The following is an 8,278-nucleotide window of genomic DNA, read 5'->3' on the forward strand; positions in this document are numbered from 1 at the left end:
CGTGATTGTAAAAATATAACGTGTTGCACTCTATAATTTTCCGTACGTAGACAATATGCATAAAAAACACCACGGTATGAAACACCATCGCCTCATCATCAAAAATTTCTCAAGCGAAGGGTTCCCACACACTCTTATCACAAACGACTAACAACAGGTCATATCGAACAGTAGAAAACCATTTGCCAGCAGCACGGAATTGCATATGGAGACTCAGTACCTGTATCACAAGGAGATTAGTGGTGAATCCGGGCGATTAATATGAACCTTCGACACCCAGCATGCACTGCGACAAACGGGATGACTTCTCGAGGCTGTTAAACACCAACGAGGGCACGCTTAACCGTCATAGAACGCTGAATAACAGTATCTAATTTTATAGATGAAATTCTCGTGTACGCCTTACAGTCCCTTCGAGAAAATTTATTTGCAGGTCAATATTTCCATTGCCTTTTTCATGCCTTTTATCCAATATCTGTAAAAAAATTTCGATTTACTTGCAGTGTAAGTAACGTAAAAATTGAAGATAAGAAAAGCCCCCCCCCTCCTCCCGTCGTCCCAGGGACTCAACCTCACTACCCTAGGGTTACCTTTCTACACTCTTCCGATAAACCAACTGGTACCTTGACACTATGCTAACATAAATGGCTCATGTCGCAACCGATTCGCGCCAAAAATTCTATTTTGTCTCATTATTGGCCCCCGGAGCTCCCACTGATGTTATTTTCATTTCTCTCTAACCCTTGCATATAGCATAAATTTGGACGAAATCGATTATGATGAATAGTCGCGGTCACTGTGTCAGTTTGTCTCACGGCATAATCTTATGGAGCATTGCAACTACGGCATAAAAGGTATTTATTCTGAAGAAGTGTGCAATAAGAATATTGTAAAAAAGTTGAAACCGAACACCTTGCAGAAGCATCTTCAGGGACATAGAGACCCTTACGTTTACTTGCCAGTACCTATACTTCCTCATGGTATATTTGATTAACAGCAGAAATGAATTAAGGATGAACTCAGAAATTCACAACCACGATATTAAAAGAAGAAATAATTTCCACATTCCTTAGCCATTCTTTCCACAACATGGTAGCATCCTTTGCCGTAGGGATGCAAAGTCCCCGTACACCTAATATATGTGTTTGTTAGATCCTGATTTTATCAGTAGAGAGACAACTAACATAGGTCCATATAAAGTTACATACATGCATAGTTTAATATATTAGATGAGAACAGGAATTGAGGAGTGCAGGAGGACATGTAGTGACTATTCTTTGAGCATTTGTTTTTCTCCTAGTCCACAAATATAAAGTAATCTAGAAGTAATTACAATAATGATCAGTTTGAGTCCATTAGCGTTTGTCATCATTTGTTGCTAGTATACCTCATAAGCTGTAATTGACAATGACAAAGAAATTGAACTACAAATGACATTTGCCAAAGGATGTTATAAAATGCGTTATTAATAGGGAAAATTCTTAAATGATTTACCTTAAATTCGCTTCTATCTCTCTCTCTTACTTTCTACCTTCCACGTTGTACATGTCTCGCTTATACAAAAATTGTGTTTGTGTATTCCTTTGAAATTATCAGGCTCAGCCGGACGCATTTGACTTCTTCAAACACGCGTGAGACAGCCTTGGCACGACAACGTTTGTTGTAATAGTTCTTACTTTTCACGTTATCTATGTACTGCTCCTCCTAGACTGAATCTATGAAACATGTAGTTCTCTTTGTGGTGTAAGCTGTGCTAAACTGCGATGGAACCAGCCAGTGACGTAGACATAGACAAAAACGAGCAATCTTTGTCTTGGGCATCGAGCGATGTTATTTATAATAAATAGCGTCAAGAATATTTTAGAAAATTTAAAAAATATCGATGTAGTCCAGGGGCGGTCAACCATTGTTACTTACAGTCCACTTTTCCTATCTCTGTTAATAACAAAATTTTCTCACTGTCCATCTGTTCAACGGTAGCGGTGATTTATGAAGTAGGGAAGTAACTTCACTTCATAAAATGTATAAACCAGAGTTACAGCAAGTGAAAGCATATAATAATAATTATTTATCAAATACGTAATGTCAAAATTTTATAAAACTTAATGAAAATACTTTTAAAACCCTGCCACTTACTGCTCACCACGAAAGCTGGAACGCCAACTAGTCGGCGGTAGGGGCCACGTTGGCTTCCACTGCGTAGTCGGACATGAACCTGCGATCTTTACTTTTGTAGATCACGACCACTGTCAACTACGCTACACTTTCTACAGGACAGTATTTTCAAAGTTAAAGTACATATTACACTGAAGGAAGAGAATCGCAACACTATAATATATAATTAATGTAGAGTAATGAAATTTCGAATATACATTTGTGTAGATAATATATTTAAGTGATTAACATTGCAAGATAACAATTTAAGGGCAAGATAAGCCATTGCAAATGTGGACTGCTGATACATCAATAACGTGCGTAACTGCCAGAATGTTGAACGCAAACATGCAGACGTGCATGCGTTGTGTTGTGGAAGACATCCCCTGCAATGATGCTCTTTAATGACAGCACAACAGCTCGAATCACTAGACTGAAGTACAGTTTTGCAGTCAGGATGTTTGGAATAACCACGAGAGTGCTCCTGCTATCGTATGAAATCGTACCTCAGACCATAACTCCAGGTGTACGTAAAGTGTGTCTAGCATGGTTGTAGGCCCTCAACTGGCCTCCTTTTAACCAATAAACGGCCATCGGTGCCACCGAGGCAGAACTGGATTTCATTAGAAAATGCAAAAGACCTCTACTCTGCCATCCAATGAACTCTCGCTTGACACCACTGAAGTCGCATACAGAGGTGGTCTGGGGTCAGCGGAATGCACGCTACAGGGCATCTGGCTCGGAGCTGTCCGATTTGTAACAAGTTCGTTGTGCAATGCTGGTGCTAACTGGTGCTCAGATTACTGTTGTACATCTACATCTACATGATTACTCTGCAATTCACATTTAAGCGCTTGGCAGAGGGTTCATTGAACCACAATCATACTATCTCTCTACCATTCCACTCCCGAACAGCGCGCGGGAAAGACGAACGCCTAAACCTTTCTATTCGAGCTCTGATTTCTCTTATTTTATTTTGATGATCATTCCTACCTATGTAGGTTGGGCTCAACAAAATATTTTCGGATTCGGAAGAGAAAGTTGGTGACTGAAATTTCGTAAATAGATCTCGCCGCGACGAAAAACGTCTTTGCTTTAGTGACTTCCATCCCAACTCGCATATCATATCTACCACACTCTCTCCCCTATTACGTGATAATACAAAATCAGCTGCCCTTTTTTGCACCCTTTCGATGTCCTCCGTCAATCCCACCTGGTAAGGATCCCACACCGCGCAGCAGTATTCTAACAGAGGACGAACGAGTGTAGTGTAAGCTGTCTCTTTTGTGGACTTGTTGCATCTTCTAAGTGTCCTGCCAATGAAACGCAACCTTTGGCTCGCCTTCCCCACAATATTATTTATGTGGTCTTTCCAACTGAAGTTGCTCGTAATTTTAACACCCAGGTACTTAGTTGAATTGACAGCCTTGAGAATTGTACTATTTATCGAGTAATCGAATTCCAACGGATTTCATTGTAGATGCTGTACGATGTGCCAGAGCCATACGCCTAATACAATGGTCTTCCCTCTCGGTGGTACCACGTGGCCGTCCGGAGCCCGGTCTTCTAGAGACCGCGACCATCGCTGTCATTAATCATGTACAGTGGCTAAGTTTCTGCCAAGTCTTTCTGCAGAATCGCAGAAGTATCATCCAGCTTCTCGTAACACTATTGGGCGACCTCATCCAAGGACTGTGAGCTGTTGATTATAGCGTCTCTGTCACATTAAGGGCATTCTCTACTAACATCAACTCGCCCCACCCACTCCCGTAGGTAACTAAGGCTCACAATCGTTATATCAAGTATTTAAAGCAACCTTATTTTCAGCCGGCCGGTGTGGGCGAGTGGCTCTAGGCACTTCAGTCTGGAAACGCGCGACCGCTACGGTCGCAGGTTCGAATCCTGCCGCGGGCATGGATGCGTGTGATGTCCTTTGGTTAGATAGGTTTAAGTAGTTCTAACTCTAGGGGACTGATGACCTCAGATGTTAAGTCCCATAGTGCTCAGAGCCATTTGAATCATTCCCCGTCAATGTACATTTTCCGCATTTTACTTCTTCAAACATGCGGGATAGCGTCTTGGCTCCACAACGTTTATTGTAATAGTTCTTACTTTTTACGTTATACGCTGTATATGCACTGCTCCTCCTTGATTGAATCTATTAACCATGTGGTTCTCTCTGAGGTGTTAAGTATACGGAATTGCGAGGGAACCAACCAGTGACATAGACATAGACAAATTAGAACAAACTCTGTCTTTGACGGAGAACGTCCTTATTTATAATAAGTAGCATCGAGTATTATAATTCTTACTTCTATTAAATTAATGGGAAACTCTCAGAATATTTTAGAAAATATAAGAACTATGGATGTAATCCTGGTGTTTCAACTTTTTTTTTCTTTTACTTTTAGCCAACTTTTCTATCTCTGTTAATTGCAAAATTTTCCAACTGTTCACCTGTCCGACACTACTGGTGAAATACTAAGGAAGTAAAATATTATTAAAGCTTATATTACTTACCAGATACTTTATATGAAAATTTTATGAAAACCTAATGAAAATGTTGTTAAGACCTCTGCCGCCTACAGCCCACCATGAAAGCTGGGACTTCGACTATTGTGCAGTAGGGTCTAGATTGACTAACATTGCTCTTTTCTTTAGTTTTGTATGTCCCGACCATTACCAATTACGCTACAGTTTCCACAGCACAGTATTGTGCAAGTTTCACCATATAATATATACAGATGTCTAAAGACTGTAATCACAGATATCACATCTGATATTCGACTGTAACAAATTCTACAAAAAAACGAAGCCCTTTTCTTAAATAATCCTTGCGCCATAGCATTGAGATGGCATACTTCCATAGCATATCACTTGCAATACTAAAAGCGTTAAATAAGAGTAGCCTTTAACTACAAATACGTAGTTTCCCATCATTTTGTTATGATAATTCGCACCAGAAACGACGGGTTTTCGAAAGATCCCCAACCTTCAGGTGCTTGGAAGCAGCTTATGTTCACAACATGCAAAATTGCACATCAATATCCTCAAAATCTGTTTCCTGCAGAATTCTTGTTCTCAGCAAGAATATAATAAATTTGTTTGACGGAAAGCTTCTGTCTACGAATGAGCACGGTTTTGGAAAGCATAGCTCGTGCGAAACTCAGCTTGCTCTTTTGGTTCAAATGGCTCTGAGCACTATGAGACTTAACATCTATGGTCATCAGTCCCCTAGAACTTAGAACTACTTAAACCGAACTAACCTAAGGACAGCACACAACACCCAGTCATCACGAGGCAGAGAAAATTCCTGACCCCGCCGGGAATCGAACCCGGGAACCCGGGCGCGGGAAGCGAGAACGCTACCGCACGACCAGCTTGCTCTTTTCTCACATGATATCCTGTGAACATGGATGAAGGGCAACATGCAGATTCTATACTCCTAGATAACCGAAAAGCATTTGACACGGTTCCCCACTACAGAATGTTCACGAAGGTAAGAGTACATGGAAATGTGAGTGGCTCGAGGACTTCTTAAGTAATAGAACCCAGAACTTTGTCCTAGACGGCGAATGTTCATCAGAGACAAGGGCGTCATCAAGAGTGCCCCAGGCAAGTGTGACAAGATCATATTTTTTCAACGCTTAGAGTGAGCAGTAATATGTGGATGTTTACTGATAATGCTGTCGTGTACGGGAAGATGTCGTCGCTGACTGGCTGTACGAGGTTACAATGCGACTTAGACAAAATTTCTGTTTGATGTGGTGGATGGCAGCTTGCTTTAAATGTAGAAACATGTAAGTTAATGCAGATGAGTAGGAAAGACACTGCCGTAACATTCGAATACAATATTAGGGGTATGGTGCATGAGACAGTCATGTCGATTAATTATCTCGATGTAACACTGCAAAGCGATATGATATGGGACGAGTATGTAAGGATTGTAGGAGGTAAGCGTCCGCCCCTGGTAGCTGAGTGGTCAGCGCGACAGACTGTCAATCCTAAGGGCCCGGCTTCGATTCCCGGCTGGGTCGGAGATTTTCTCCGATCAGGGACTGGGTGTTGTCCTCATCATCATCATTTCATCCCCATCGACGCGCAAGTCGCCGAAGTGGCGTCAAATCGAAAGACTTGCAACAGGCGAGCGGTCTACCCGACGGGAGGCCCTCGTCACACAACATTATTATTAGTAGGTAAGCGAAAGGTAGACTTCGGTTTATTTCGAGAATTTTAGGAAAGTGTCGTTCATATGTAAAGCAGATCATTATAGGACATTGAGTGCGACCCATTTTGAGTACTGTTTGAGTGTTTGGGACCCACTCTGTTTGTGTGTGGAACAGAAAAGGAAATGACTAAAGTGGTCCTCAGGAAATTACGCAGCTCCATGCAGCCCTACAGTGCTAAACACTGTGATTCGCCCGCCTGATAGCTTTATTGCCACCATGTTCACTCAACAGTACAGTAGGCCAGCGCCGGCTGAAAGTTCTGTGTATGTGCGGTAGAACATATCCGAATGAACAGACACCATTTTCATCCTGCAGCCATTATCAATCAAGACATATAGGAGTTGCGATATATACCTATTAGCGGGCATTGATTTACATGAGAGGGGGTTGTCGACAATTTGCACCTGACCGCCACTCGAACCCAGGCGATCATGGCAGCTACAGGGATTACTCTAGCGCACCTTCCGCCAGACCCAAATTCTCAGCTTATCCGCACACTATTAATGTAGTGCCTCGTGCCCATTATCCTCATTACTCGCGGCGTTTCGCCGATTCCTGTACGAGTTCGAGCGTGGTGTGCATCTGCATTGAAGGAACCATTGACAGTCTCGCCTTAATTGTACATGTGGTGTCTGCTCTTTCGGACGGCACGAGTAATGAGGATAATGGGCAGAGGCACTGTGTAAGTAGTGGCCGGGTAAGATGAGAATTTGGGTCTGGCGGGACGATGACCACTCTGTCTGAATACCTCAGTGCTCTTACCTGGGTGCTAACATGCTCTCCTCCCATGCAAGCGTGCCCGGGTTCGATTCCCGGCCGGGTTGGAGATTTCCTCCGCTCGGGGAGTGGGTGTTGTGTTGTTCTCGTGCCGGCACGGTAGCTCAGCGTGTTCGGTCAGAGGATTAGCTGCCATCTGTAATTATATATATATATATATATATATATATATTAAAAAAACCGAGTGAATGGACCAACGCTGAACTTCAACGGGTGTCATGGGACGTCCGCCCCGAGCAAACACAACGAACAATACCGAACAAAATGAGATAAAAAAGTGGTCAGAGTATCTGCCTAATAAACTGGTGACCTAAGTTCGAATCCCAGTCCGGCACCAATTTCAATTTTCAGCTTTCCCTATTGACGTAAATAAATTTTCAGTGGTAGCGACATGTAACTCCTTTGTGTCTTGAATGTTTTGCGTTCGTGTGTGATACCGTGTGTTCACGTGTAATTTCAGTCTTTTGAGGAGCGGTTCACCGACGTTTGTTTGGTAGTGAGAGAAATGCAGGAATAAGGGCCTATGTGTAGTGCTATTCTGGTCGGTGATTATAAAGGTCGAGAAAACATTAGGAAACAATCTAAAATTGTCTTTTATCGAATGTACTGAAGATTGGTTACTAATTTAGCAAACAGTGAGGAGGACAGGAATAATATAAATTTTGCGCAAGTTCATAGGATGACAATAAAAGTTGTGGTATTTCCAAAACGACTGTATTCCTTATTAACAGTGCAGTAACATTGGCAGAACCTCTGGATGTGAGCACGTGTTTTGATTCTCCAAGAAAGGGATATAAATTGCAATGGAAAGTAAGAGAAGCCGGCCGTTGTGGTTGAGCGGTTTTAGGCGCTTCAGTCTGGAACCGCGTGACCGCTACGGTCGCAAGTTCGAATCCTGCATCGAGCATGGATGTGTGTGATGTCCTTAAGTTAGTTAGGTTTACGTACTTATAAATTCTAGGGGACTGATAACCTCAGATGTTAAGTGCTCAGAGCCAATTAACGGAATATGACGATTTTGACAAAACTTAAGTGCTTAGAACTGTACTTCGATACTACAGAAGAGAAGAGTAGAGTATCTGACGGCTAGAAAAATGCAGAGTGCTCTCTGTGAGAAA

This window comes from Schistocerca cancellata, chromosome 1 (genome assembly GCF_023864275.1).
Source record: "Schistocerca cancellata isolate TAMUIC-IGC-003103 chromosome 1, iqSchCanc2.1, whole genome shotgun sequence".
In the NCBI taxonomy this organism is placed as follows: domain Eukaryota; kingdom Metazoa; phylum Arthropoda; class Insecta; order Orthoptera; family Acrididae; genus Schistocerca; species Schistocerca cancellata.